The sequence below is a fragment of the Mus caroli genome, chromosome 17 (assembly GCF_900094665.2).
Source record: "Mus caroli chromosome 17, CAROLI_EIJ_v1.1, whole genome shotgun sequence".
Classification (NCBI taxonomy): Eukaryota; Metazoa; Chordata; class Mammalia; order Rodentia; family Muridae; genus Mus; species Mus caroli.
The window spans coordinates 78,548,158-78,562,736 of record NC_034586.1 but is presented as its reverse complement, the minus strand read 5'-3'; positions in this window follow the sequence as shown (position 1 = coordinate 78,562,736).

Below are 14,579 nucleotides of genomic sequence, written 5' to 3'. Positions count from 1 at the left end.
TTCCTTCCTTCCTTCCTTCCTTCCTTCCTCCCTCCCTCCCTCCCTCCCTCCCTCCCTTTAAATATACATTTTTATTTGTTGAGCAGAAAACACATTAGCAATGATACTGATACAGGAAAAGTAGGGTGTCTTTGAATTCAAAAAGAGGCCCTCCTTCTTACTTCAGGTGGGGGTTTACTCAGGAGTAGGGATGCCAGACACTCAGTCACCCAACACTTCCACCAGGTTAGTGGCCTCCAGGCTTTTGTCTTGTGTACCTAAAGAATGAAAGCTGTAGATTACAATGGTGAATTTTAGGTGGGGTATCATTGAGCTGCTGGTCTGGGGGCATCAGGACTGTCAGCAGAAATTGGGGGGAGGCATGGGGAGATGTAACCCATGGGATGTCAGTCGTATCCTCAAGTGTGGATTGAGTCAGGCCGTAAAAGACAGCAGAGAATCAGGAAGCAGCAGTTCCTTCCGGCATCTCTCAGGACTGCTGTTTGTGGTCCCTGCTCCGTGTGGCCAGTTTCCACGTCTTGCTCTCAGCACACTGAGCATCTATAACAGAACCGCTCTTCTGTCTCGGGGAATCTCAGGAGGAAGTGGATCTGTGAAGCTTCCCTGAGAAAAGCCTGGCTCACTGGTGGGAGGCCGTGCTTAGCAGAGTGCTGAGGAGTCTGGAGTCTCGGTTCCACGAGAGAGGACTTGATCTCACCTCTGTGGCTCGGTGTGTGATGGATGTCTCTGTGAGCCATTTTTCTTACCTGTAAAGCTGGAGCTAAGGACAGACAAACTGTTGTGAGAATTACAGACTTGAATGCAAGATGCGCAGCGCAGTGCTCACCTCAGGGTGCTCATTCAGAACAGCTGCAGAGACACACTCGTCATGATAGTCTGACCAACCAAGAACGACCTTCACCAACCATGTATGACCTCAACCATCACATGGAACCTTAAGCAACAAAGTGTGACCTCAACCATGCAAGTGTGACCTTAAAACAACCAAGTATGTCCATAAACACTCAAGCCGTGACCTTAACCAAGCAAGTATGACCTTAATCACCCAGGTGTAGCCTTCCCCGATCAAGCATGACCTTAATCATCCAAGTAGACTTAAGGAAGAAACAGGGTAACTGGGGAAACAGTCCCGTTGGTTTCATACCTGTGTGCACTGTTCCAATCACTTAACTAAACACCACTTCTATTTAGAAGCTTTAATCAGCTAGGGAGTCTCCACTTCTAGCAATTAAGGGAAGTAACCAGATAGCAATATGGATGGGAAATTTTGTCTATAAATAATGCTTCAATAAATACAGAGCAACTTTAGAGTTAAACTTTGGTATCAAAGGGCCCATTTAAAAAATAGAAAGTAAATCCTTGGGTCAAATATTTCTTATGCCTAACTCTTTCTTCTATGACCTTTAAATGTGATTGGTTTAAATATATTGGATTATTATTATTTTTTATTGGTATTATAGCCTTTTATGGGTGGAGATTAAAAATACTGCTATCACTTTTTTGTCAGAGTGCAACATTTTGCCTTTATTTAGGAAAGCTGGAAGTGAGGAAAGCGAGCTAAGAAAGTTTCCAGAAGTTGAGAAGTTGAGGCGGGGTTAGTGGGCAGGGGCAGGAGACTCAGAACACAGAGCACTTGATTCTGGGGGGTCTGCTCTGCTCCTCCTGACACCCCCACTCTCTCCCTCAGTCAGAGGACTCTGGGGAAGCAAAGGAAGGAGACCTGGAGTGGCTAAAAGAACAAGATCATCCTTCGGAGGGTTGACTTGAGAAAGATAAATATTTATAGGAGGGAAGAAGTCAGCTAGAGGTGTCACAGATGTCAAGGGAAATAAATGTCACCTGAGAGGTGCTGGGGATGCTGAAGGGGCAAAAGGCTTCTTGAATTGTGGTACAGTCTCTCTCTCTCTCTCTCTCTCTCTCTCTCTCTCTCTCTCTCTCTCTCTCTCTCCCTTCCCTGTGTGTGTCTATGTGAGTTTATGCATGGACATGTGTATGGAACCCAACAGTTAATCTTGGCTGTCATTCTTCAGAAATCATCTCCCCCCCCCATCTGTATGAATGCACACAGACCAAATCTTGGTATGTGACAGTTAGAGGCCCACCTTCCAGAGTTGATTCTTACTTCCCACCACTTAGGCTCTGGGGACTCACCTTGACAGTCAGCACAAGGACATCTTGCTGATCACCACACCCTATCCTAACTTTGTTTTTGAGAGAGAATGGCTTACAGGGACTCAGGTCCCAATGCTCAGCAAAGCTAACAAAGATCAACCTGTTTACCATTGCTGGGATCACAAGCTTGCCTTACCATGCCTGACTTCTAACGTGGGTCCTGGGGATTAAATCCAGTGCATAGCAAGCACATTAACATCTGAGCTACCCCCTCAGCCTCTGAGGCAGGCTTCAGAGGCCCAAAAATCTAGTTTTGTATTTAGTAGCATAATTTGTCTTTTATTTCTTTCTTTTTGAAATTCCAAAGTCTAGACATGGAAAGGGTGATAAGTCATAAATATATGTCCACGTAGATAAGGACAATGTTGAAGAGGCTTGTTAAAGTACAGATGCCTACCTTATGCATAGCTCCTGATTCAGTGAGCCTGGGGTGGGGTCTGAGAATTTGAATTCCTAGCAAGTTTTTGGTTGGTGTGAAGTCTGGCTCAAAGACCACAGGAGGTGGGAGAACCAAGGAGAAGGATCCAGAGACCCTGGTGCCCTAAACACCATCCCCACCTCTGGGCCATCCCCACAGGGCAGAATAAGCTTCAGGCTAGTTTGAGGCACAGCGCTTTCACAGGCAAAAGTACTCAGAAGGCTGGAGGACATGGAGTGCCTGGGCAGCTGGTGCTCAAGTTCAACATGGGTGACTTTTATTTGGAAAAATAATAAAACAAAGGCGATTGCTGCTTTCCTGTGGCAGTGTCTTTGACGGTTGTATTGCTGGTAGGCAGCAGACTGAGAACATTCTTTCCATATCCACCCCCCAGAGCTTGTTACTTGCCGTGGGAAAACTGAGACATTTTTATGCCCGTATGTTCTGTTAAGTGAAGCATGCGATTTCACTGTTAAATGAGGAGGAGTATTTGGGGAAATTAATCTTAGAAACCACTAGAATTCTAATGTTCCTGAGTGCTTCTGGGCTCCAGGTACTATGTATTCTCTCTCTCTCTCTCTCTCTCTCTCTCTCTCTCTCTCTCTCTCTCTATCTCTATCTCTATCTCTATCTCTATCTCTGTCACCATATCATTTATCCCCATGTAATCTCTCTAATAGAAAATTGCTAGTATTTTTATTTTTCAGGTGAACAAACTGAGGCTTGGAAGATGTGCTGGTTAGAGTTTTTTTTCCCCAGTTTGATACAACCTGGGATAATTGGGAAGAATGAATCCCAATTGGAAGTGTGTGTGGGTTTCTACCAGATTGGCCTGTTCAAAAGCCTGTGAGTCATTTTCTTGCTTAGTGATTGACTGAGGCTCAGCCCATGGTAGGTGGTACTACTTGCTGGGGCAAGTGGTCTTGGGCTATATAAGCAGGCTAAGCAAGCCATGGAAAGCAAGTCACTATGATGGCTTATATATGCTTGGCCCAGGGACTATTAGAAGGTGTGATCTGTTGGAGTAGCTATGTCACTGTGGGTGTGGGTTTTAAGACCTCATCGTAGCTGCCTGGAAGACAATAGTCTGATGGCAGCCTTTAGATGAAGATGTAGAACTCTCAGTTCCTTCTGAACCATGGATACCTGGATGCTGCCATGTTTCTGCCTTGATGATCATGGACTGACCCTCTGAACCTGTAAGCCAGCCCTAATTAAATGTTGTCCTTTATAAGACTTGCCTTGGTCATAGTATCTGTTCACAGCAGTAGCACCCTAACTAAGACAGCCAGTAAGCAGCACTCCTTTGTGGTCACTGCTTTAGTTCCTGCCTTCATGTTCCTGCCTTGAGTTGCTGCCTGACATCCTTTGGTGATGGAACATGAAACTAGAAATGTAAGATGAAACAAACACTTCTCTCCTGTAAGTTGCTTTTGGTCATAGTGTTGGCCTCAGCAACAGAAACTATCTAGGATAGAAATATGAGGTCACATGTGAAGACTGTAATCCAAGCTTGCCAGAACCCAACCCCTGTTCTCTGAACAAGTTGTAACATCCTCTCTCTAGCAAATGACCCATCTCCACTTATTCCTATGCTCAGGATTTATTAATATTAATTTAGTTTAGCATCTCCATGTGTTCAAATGTGTTAATATTTTCTCATTTGAACAGTTAACTCTACATTGCATAATTTAGACAGATGATCTCTGATCTTGGAGGCATCTGGGAGAACTGTACAAGAGAATGCTCCAGAGTTTAAAAGATGACCAATGGCCATACGTTCTCTGGATTCAGGGCTGTGAGAATTAATTTCCATACAATGATGTTGAAATCTAATGCACTGTTAGGTTTAATAAGTGCCAGCAAAGAGGGAACCTCTTTTCAAGTAGTGACCATGGTAAGTTTTCAAGTTCTCTGTTTTGGGAGCCACACTACATCTCATCTCCACACATCCAGGCCCACATTGAGAAGCTGTTCTGGTTCCGGGGCTCTGGATGCTTCTTAGCCTCAATTTGTCTCTAGACTTTTACTCTTTCTTCAGAGATTACTTCCATCCCTTCCCCTTATACTTAGATGAACATATTTTGAATAAAATGATTAACAATTAACTAATTAACCCTCTTTACTTTGATTGGATTATTAGAATCGAGGTACACCAAGGACAGAGTGTTTCTTGATTTCTGAGCAAACCCCTAGGGATGATCACATTTATTTATTTATATTTCATTTAAAATTTCTTTAATACATCTTGATAATGTCTTTCCCCTCTCCTAAGTTCTCCCAGATCCTCCCCACCCCCCCCCTCTCTCNCACACACACACACACACACACACACACACACACACACACACACACATACATTTCCAAAAAAGAAAAACTGACACACAAATGAAACCCAATAAGACAAAAACTAAGAGCAAACTGAACAAATGACCATCCCCCAAACATGGATTTTATTTTGTGTTGGCCAACTACTCCTGGGCATGGACCTGGAGTCTAGTTGTTATGCTCAGTGACACTCCATTGGAGAAAACTGCTCTTCCCGTTGCCAACTGCAAATAGCTTCTTGATTGGGGGTGGGACTGATCCTCCATTTCCCCTCCCGGGGCTGGAGCCCCATCTGGCTTGAACCTGGGCAGGTCCTGTGCAAGCTGCTACACTCTCTGTCAGTTCATAGATGCATCAGGCCTGTCAGATCTGGAAAACATTCTTTCCTTGGGGTCATCTAGCATCTTCTCTTTGGCATAGATCCCTGAGCCTTGTGGAGAAAGGATGAAGACGTCGCATTTAGGGGTGGGTGCTCCAGAGTCTCTCACTCTCTGTACACTGTCTAGTTATGGATCTCTGTGTTAATCACAATCTACTACAAGAAGAAGCTGCTTTGAATGATCTCATTTCTTTCTTTCTTTCTTTTTTTTTTTTTTTACATGAATTCAAAACTTTGTGACCTACAATTTCTAGACATACTGCTTAGTGACTTTAAAACAAATGAAAAACTCATAGCAACCTGACTTAGACTTAGGCTTTGTACCCTTCAAGGCTTAGTTTAGGGGTTTTGGTAAACATTCCCTGTAAAGGGCCAGATGGTAGATATTTCTGATCTACGCCCAATTAATGGGCTCTGTGGTGTTAGGAAAGCAACGCTGGTAGAACATAAACAAATGAGTCTGGCTGTCTTCCAAAACATCTTGTGTAGACAGGAAGATTGTGGCTGGACTTGGGTTGTCAGCTATGACTTACTCACCCTGTTTTTGATGATGGTAGGGATGAATTCAGTCACAATTTAAGAGGGTTTAAAGATGCTGAGAAAAGTTGGGGGAAGGAGGAGTAACTGAAGGTTGACTTAGAGACTCAAAGTTGTCTCAATATCCAGGTCTTGGTTTAAGATGCTAAGGTTTGAAATGGAATGGATAAATAGACAATTACACATTCTAGTTTAAAATATGACCCATGAGTACAGAGGGTAGAGAGGGTTGGAGAAGACTCTATAGGTGAGCATTTGGGTGAGAAGACCTGAGATCTTACTTTGCCCAAAGCTTAGGAGTCTTGGAGACTACTTAATAGACATCTTATTATGGACTGTAATACAGGTTCACTAACTCTTGGATAGGATCACCCAAGCAGGGTAGTATGCCTCATTTTAAGAGTCTACCATCAAAAGCTTCAAGCTCCTTCAGATGAGAGACACTGGGATGATTAGGGGCCAAGGCAACATCCTGTATAAGGTTGAGTGAATCCTTAGTCAGAAAAAAAAAAGAACCCAACTGAAGAGAAACCACCATTTCTCATGTCTAGATTTCCACAGTGGAAGGAGGGAGGGGCTGTGAGTGAGATCAAGGACCACTGCAGTTGAAGAACAGCAACTGCTATGAACTTGACTGAACGTGTGCAGACAGAGAGCAGAAGGTAAGGTCCTCTATACTGACAACCATCACTCACACCCATCTCTTCGGAGATGTCAGCTAACACAAGCACTGCTTTTACTATTTGAGGAGCAGCAGAACAGTGGTGGGCACTGAAGGGTTAAGGAGATACCCTTAGTGTTCCCTTCTGTGCCGCAGGGAAGCCAGAATTTCCATGTTATAACGAAATGGCCTCTAAGCAAAGATTAAAAGGGGGAGACCAGATGGGTTATTTTTATTGTTTGTAAAAATCCCATAAAAATATTCACTATAGTGTATAATGTCTTTGGCTGGGCAGGCATTCAAGCATTGAAGGGGAGTCATAAAGTCTATTTTCCAATAAATTGCTTGTACCAGTCAATAGAGAAGAGGGAGAGATAATAACAAACATGCTTATAAGTTTTTCAGGTGGTCTCTGCCACCTGGACGCTCTCACCCAGGCCTTTGAAGGATGGGGGTAGTTCAGAAAGGCAAACTTTCTTAGGATTTCTGCCAGCAGACTCCTCTGCTAAGTCAGGGCAGGGAGCTTCTCCTGGGTGCCTGGGTCAGGGTGAAGTCCTTTCTCCATCCTTTACTCCTCTGCAGCAGTGGGTTCTCAGACAAGGGTGACCTCTGCTCCTTAAGGGGGACTTCTGGCAACATATAGAGTCATTCTGAAGATCATAACTGGGCAAAAGGGAGATGCTACTAGAATAGGACTGTTGGATTTGTGGGATGATACCAAAAATCCTGCAGTATATAGGACAGTCTCCACAGTAAAGGATCATCTGACTCTCGAAAGTCATAATGCCAAGATTAAGGAACTCGCTTTATGACCCAGATATAGCTGTCTTTTGTGAGACTATGCCGGGGCCTGGCAAACACAGAAGTGGAGGCTCACAGTCAGCTATTGGATGGATCACAGGTCCCCCAATGGAGGAGCTAGAGAAAATACCCAAGGAACTAAAGGGATCTGCAACCCTATAGGTGGAACAACAATATGAACTAACCAGTACCCCGGAGCTCTTGACTCTAGCTGCATATGTATGAAAAGATGGCCTAGTTGGCCATCACTGGAAAGAGAGGCCCAATGGACATGCAAACTTTATATGCCCCAGTACAGGGGAATGCCAGGGCCAAAAAATGGGAGTGGGTGAGTAGAGGAGTGTGGGGAGTATATAGGGGACTTTTGGGATAGCATTGGAAATGTAAATGAGGAAAATACCTAATAAAAATATTAAAAATATTAAAAAAAACTCGCTTTATGGCACAGTAGATATTCTTGTCATCCCTGTTTTACAGATGTGGAAACCAAGATGCTTAATATGAATAAATGTCTTTCAAAGCAAGAAGATAGGCATTTTACTGCGGTGGTCTTTATTTCACTTTTTTTAAAAATAATCAGGAATCCCAGGAAGTACTGTGTATGGTTGTTGTATATTGGAACCTGCATGGATATGAAATTCTATTAATAAATAATAAAATATTGGCAAGGAATGAATTTCTTCAATGATGAAGTCGTTAATGGAACCAAACCACAGGGATTCTGTAGGCCTAAACAGATGAAGGCATGATCTGCTAGCCTTCACTGGCGATTCTCCCAGTGTCTACGAGTGTCTAGCAACTTCTCTTCCAGTGGTTCAGAGTGTGTGCCCCTGTAGTTATCTTCTGTAACATTCATGGAGTAATTAACAAGAATAGGCTTACTGCACCTTGTTCCTAGTTTGTTTGCTTTGTGAGTGTGTGTGTGTGTGTGCACACATGCTCGCTCCTCTATTTTGTCTGTGCACACATATATCCATACATGTGAAGGCCAAGAGACAACTTTGGGTGTGTTTCTCAGGCAATGTCCACCTTTAGATTTTTTTTCTCTTGAGACTGTCACTAGGCCAAGATGGTCCCAGTTGACTAGTCTAGATCGTGAAGAGGAGAAATAAGAGCTGTGACATGGGGGGGGGGGGGAAGCGGGGAGGTAGAAATAGGCTGCACATTTTTATATAAGGTTGCTGAAGCAGAAGCCCTGAGATTTTAAGGTGCATCATCTTCAGGCAGAAGGAAGAGAATATAATGCTAACTAATGATAAAGACATCAAACCATACAGTTAGCAAAGCTGGCCTGACTCGGCTAATGGCTCTCTGACTATCTCTGCCCTCTCCCATCTACCTCCAAAGTTCATTGGCAGTAGAGAATGATGCCCAGTGAGCCCTCAGGATCTGCCTGCCTCCTATATTTTCAGTGCTGGGATTATAATCATGTGCTACTGTACCCAGATTTTTAAAAATGTGGGTATTAGGGTTCTATATAGCTCAGGTCCTCATGTGTATGAGGCAAGTATTTTACTGAGAAAATCTCCCCACCCCTTGACTGATTTTCTGAGCATTTTATTGCCAAATGCACTGAGACCTTATGGGAAGATTGAGCTAATCTGGAAAAGGTAATTTGATCAGTGTTGGTTAGAAAGCTGAGGTCTCTTTCCCAGGTCTTTCTTGAATAAACCATGAATCTTGAGACTTCTTTTTTTTCGTCCACCACCTGAGAGGTGACTGCAGAGCCTCTGGTGGACCAGAAAATGAGACGGGAGGTCATGGTGCAGGAAGAGGCTACTTGGTAGGAGATGTCCATTGAAAAAATCTCTTTCCTACTCCCAGTTCTGCATCAGCCCCCAAATTTAGATAGTCTCCATCTCACTGTCTAATGGAGCAAGGGACTCAGGGTCTCATTTATTACCGAGATTCAAATACTAAAATAACCTGGAGAAATGAGATGCCTTCTTCAGACTGCCAAAGAAGGGAATTGTTCTGTGACTTAGGTTTCTCTTCCAGTGAATCATTGCTGACTCTTTGCTGCCAGTCATCCCTATAAATCTTGATGACACTTGGAAGATGGATGATAGATACGACAAGGAGGGAGGTGGGGATAGGCTGCATGCTTCTACATGAGGTTGCTGAAGCAGGCAGGAGCCCTGAGATCTTAAGCTGCCGCACTTTCAGGAAGAAGGTGGAGCATGATAAATATGTCTGAACCCTGAGGGTAGCAAAGCTGGCCTTGCTTGGCTGGTCACCATCGGATGCTCTCTGCCTCCACAAGTTCATTGCCAGCAGAGAAACATACTTAGCTTAGAAACATGTTCCTGTCTCTATTGATGTTTTGATAAATCACAAGAACATTGAAATCAGCCGAAGGGGACTGGAGACAACATCTTGTTTGTACTCTGTCCTCCATTAGAGTCCTCAGCTTTGATGGTCCCACAAGAGGAAAACTAAGTCAGAAATGATCTTTCCTGATGGGACAAATTCATGGGAGAGAAGCTCTGATTTTCAACTCAAAAGGATTCCTGGATGTGTTGTTTCTGTTTCTATAGTCACAGTCCTCCCTATCCCACCCCTCCCCTTAAATTAAAAAAAGACAGTCATTCACATCTGCTAGCATTCTCATGACGTGTGCAGAGACAATGGTCACCTTCCTGATGGTTCTGTAGAAAGATTAAGACATCTTCTTCTGGTTTAGAGTCCTTAACTTCTTGTCTTCATTTTCACAGGCTTCAATAGCTAAAGAGCACTAGTGTGTGTGTGTGTGTGTGTGTGTGTGTGTGTGTGTGTGTGTGTGTGTGTGAGAGAGAGAGAGAGAGAGAGAGAGAGAGATGCAATCCTTACCACTGGGCTTTGCCTTTTTTGTCTGCTCAGTTGTAACCTGCTCTTGCTTCCACTCAGTTGTTCTTTCACTGGCTGGAGGTCTCCAGTGATCCCATCTCACTGCTCATAACTGAACATCATTACTCCAGTTAATATACATCATTTGTGGGGAGGGGGGAGGCAAAAGAGTCAAGATCAATTTCCAGGCCAATGATCAGTGCTGAAGATGATGCTGGAAGTGGTAAGGAAGTCAACAGGTCTGGTGATGGTTTGATGTTTGATAATGTAGGGAACTGGAATTCTACACAGGAAGCTATGGGAGAGCATGGCCACTGCAGGAGGTGAGGGAGAGGTGATAATAACAAGGACAGCAAAAGATGAGACAGGTGAAACAGAGTGTGTGGGGTGCTGTGGGGAGAGTGATGAGTTCTTTACCGAACAGTTCTAGAGTATCTAAGATACCAGTGAAGGTGAGGAAGTATGGGATTGTGTTTTATATAGAATAGGTCTCAGAAGGATCTGAGGTTCACAAAGGATGTTAGCTCTAGCAAAACACCTGTGTATCTTTGGTCCAAGGGAACAGGTTTAATTGCCTAGCAAGAATGAAACATAGAGAAGATGGGAAAAGGAAAGAGGAGCCCCCTACAACATATCTCTACACTGAAGGGCTACTAGTAGATAGGGTAGTGGTAGGCAGGGGAGGTGAACCATAGAGAAGGGAGGCACTGAAGACAGAAGAAAAATTATCTATGTTTACTATTGCTCAAGGGTGGTTAGAAAAGGATGGAGATAAGACTAGATAATGTTTCTGCCCTGTTGTGAACAAAGTACCTCTCAGGAACAAATTGAAGGAGAAGTTTATCTTGCCTCAAGTTTTCACTGTAGTGGGGAAGGTACAGCAGGGTTTATGTTAGCAGGCATTAGTGTCAGAGAGGTTCTTAACACTGTAGTGAGCCAGGAAACAGAGAGCAGCTTTTAATCTTCAAAGGTCCACTCCTGGTAACCTGCTCCCACCAACTAGCCTCTTGGCCCCTCAGTGTTGCACAGTTTCTCAAAATAGCTTCAAAATTTGACAAGCATTCAAAATATGAGCCCATGGAGGACATAACAGGTGATGGGGGATGTCAGACACTTGAGTAAGATTTTCCATTAAGTGCTGAAAATAGACACCTAGGAAGATGAGAGCAAGAGGAAGGCTGTAGATTCATGGCTGGAGAGTATGTGGATCCATGGCTGGAGAGTATGTGGATTCATGGCTGGAGAGTGTGTGGATCCATGGCTGGAGAGTATGTGGACTGATGGCTGGAGAGTGTGTGGGTCCATGACTGGAGAGTATGTGGACTGATGGCTGGAGAGTGTGTGGATTGATGGCTGGAGAGTGTGTGGATTGATGGCTGGAGAGTGTGTGGGTCCATGGCTGGAGAGTATGTGGACTGATGGCTGGAGAGTGTGTGGATCCATGGCTGGAGAGTATGTGGATCCATGGCTGAAAAGTGTGATTTTCCTGTGATGTTGGTGGATGGAAGGACAGTTGCTGTCACAGAGACACAGAAAAGACCCAGACCCTTCAATACAGCTCCTTATGTTGTGGTAACCCCTAACCATAAAATTATCTTGTTGCCACTTCATAGCTGTAATCTTATAACTATTATGAATTATAATATAGGTATCTCTGTCATGAATTGTAATGTGAATATTTGATATACAGGATATCTGATATGTGAACCCCCAAAGGGGTTATGATCCACTGATTGAGAACTGCTGACCTAAAGAAGAATGGGCTCATGTGATAAAATCTTAGGCATAAGGATGAGCTAGAAAGTTCTCAGTTAACAATAGAAAAGAGACGTATTTCCTCCTCTGCATATTGCGGAGGCCAGGCAGCTGGGGAAGCAAGCCAGCTGTCTGAGGTACAGGAAAGAGGAGCTGAGGTAAAGGGCATTATGACTGTAGTCCTGCAGGAGGCTGTGAAGAAAGTGGGTGGGGTATTAGAGAAGAGCTAGATAGACATAAATTGCTGCCATATGGAGCAGGCTAGACAGTTAATAAGAATGAATAAAAGGGTTAGTGAGCAACTGGTGCTGAACAGCATAGATTTGTAATGGGGGCTGGTCAGCAGGCATTTGTAATTTTCAACAGCTTGGGAACACGAGTGGATAAAATGGACGATTTGGCTTAGCTGGAGCTGGGAATTGGCACGGTTACAGGGTGGGATTAAATCTGAGAGAGACACTTGAAGGTATTTCTATGTATCCATTTTTAACCACAGTGCCATTTTTGATGGGTGGCTCACAGGCTTCTCAGGTCTTGAATGCCCTAGCACAAAGACACTCTGATCTTATACCAGAAAGCCCTCTGGAGGAGATTCTCCTGACATGCTATGTTTGAAAAGTGAGGGCTTTTTTTTGGGAAAAGGATTGAGGAAAGGATCGAAGCATAGCTTAGAGGAATGAGAGAGACTTGGAATTGAGAGGCCGAGAGCCCAAGGAGAACAGGAATCTCTGAGAGGGCAGTGTAGCTCTTTGGTCTCTGATCTCTGCCAGGAATCACACAGTGAAAACTTTCCCTCCTCTTTCCCGTGTAACATGCACAGAAGGCTCAGATATGAGCCTAGGGTTGCAAAGCAAAAAAGAAAGTGAATTGAGACCAAAGCCTAGGTTTGTGAGGCTCTAAAGTGTGGAACCCAGTCCCTACTTATCCCACTATCCTCTTTGCAGCTGCAAAAGCTACGAGGAAGGAAAGTGATCATTTGCTCTCAGAAGGTACAGTCCATGATGTATGAACAATGCCCAGGCCAGTGATCACTTCTGCAAGGTGGAATTCATCACACCTGACATTTGAAAACATTCTAAATTATTTAATTCTGCCATCCATGTCCCTTTTGAGGGACATAGAATAGGTTAGAGTCTGAGTGAGAGAACTTTCTTTTTTTTCTTTTTTCTTTTATATTTTCTTTATTTACATTTCAAATGTTATCCCCTTTCCTGGTATCCTCCCCAGAACCCCCCTATCCCATGCCCTTCCCCATGATTCTATGATGGTGCTTTCCCACTCACCCACACACTCCCACCTCCCCACTCTCGATTTCCCCTACACTGGGGTATCACGTCTTCACAGGACCAAGATCCTCTTCTTCCATTCATGCCCAACAAGGCCATCCTTTGCTACATATGTGGCTGGATACATAGGTCCCTCCATGTGTACTCTTCTCTTTGGTTGGTGGTTTAGTCCCTGGGAGTTCTTGGAGGTCTGGTTGGTTGTTGACATTGTTGTTCTTCCTATGGGGTTACAAACCCCTTCAGCTCTACTTCTAACTCTAACTCCTCCATTGGGGACCCCATGATCAGTCCAATGGTTGCTTTCAAGCATCCACCTCTGTATATGTCAGGCTCTGGCAGAGCCTCTCAGGAGACATCTTTATCAGGCTCCTGTAAGCATGTACTTCTTGGCATCCACAATAGTGTCTGCATTTGGTGACTGAATATGGGATGAATCCCCAGGTGGGGCAGTCTCTGGATGGCCTTTCCTTCAGTCTCTGCTCCACACTTTGTCTCCATATTTCCTTCAATGAGTATTTCGCTCCACCTTCTAGAAGGATCGAAGTATCCACACTTTGGTCTTCCTTCTTGAGCTTCATGTGGTCTGTTAATAGTATCTTGGGTATTCTGAGCTTTTGGGCTAATATCCACTTATCAGTGAGTACATATTGTGTGAGTTCTTTTGTGATTGGGTTACCTCACTCAGGATGATGCCCTCCAGGTCCATCCTTTTGCCTAGGAATTTCATAAATTCATTCTTTTTAATAGCTGAGTAGTACTCCATTGTGTAAATGTACCACATTTTCTGTATCCATTCCTCTGTTGAGGGGCATCTGGGTTCTTTCCAGCTTCTGGCTATTATAAATGAGGCTGCTATGAACATAGTGGAGCATGTGTCCTTATTATATGTTGGAGCATCTTCTGGGTATATGCTCAGGAGTGGTATAGCTGGGTCCCCAGGTAGTACTATGTCCAATTTTCTGAAGAACCACCAGACTGTTTCCAGATGGGTTGTACCAGATTGCAATCCCATCAACAATTAAGGAGTGTTCCTCTTTCTCCACATCCTAAGCAGCATCTGCTGTCACCTGAGTTTTTTGATCTTAGCCATTCTGACTGGTATGAGGTGGAATCTCAGGGTTGTTTTGACTTGCATTTCCCTGATGACTAAGGATGTTGAACATTTTTTAAGGTGCTTCTCAGTATTTGGTATTGCTCAATTGAGAATTCTTTGTTTAGCTCTGTTCCCCATTTTCAAATAAGGTTATTTGGTTTTCTGGAGTCAAATGTCTTGAGTTCTTTGTATATATTGGATATTAGCTCTCTATCAGACATAGGATTGGTAAAGATCTTCACTCCTTTTCCATGAGAAATCTAGTAGAAGACAGAAGGAGGCATGGCTTCCCTATTCATGTGATGCAGGCCTTCAGATAGGGA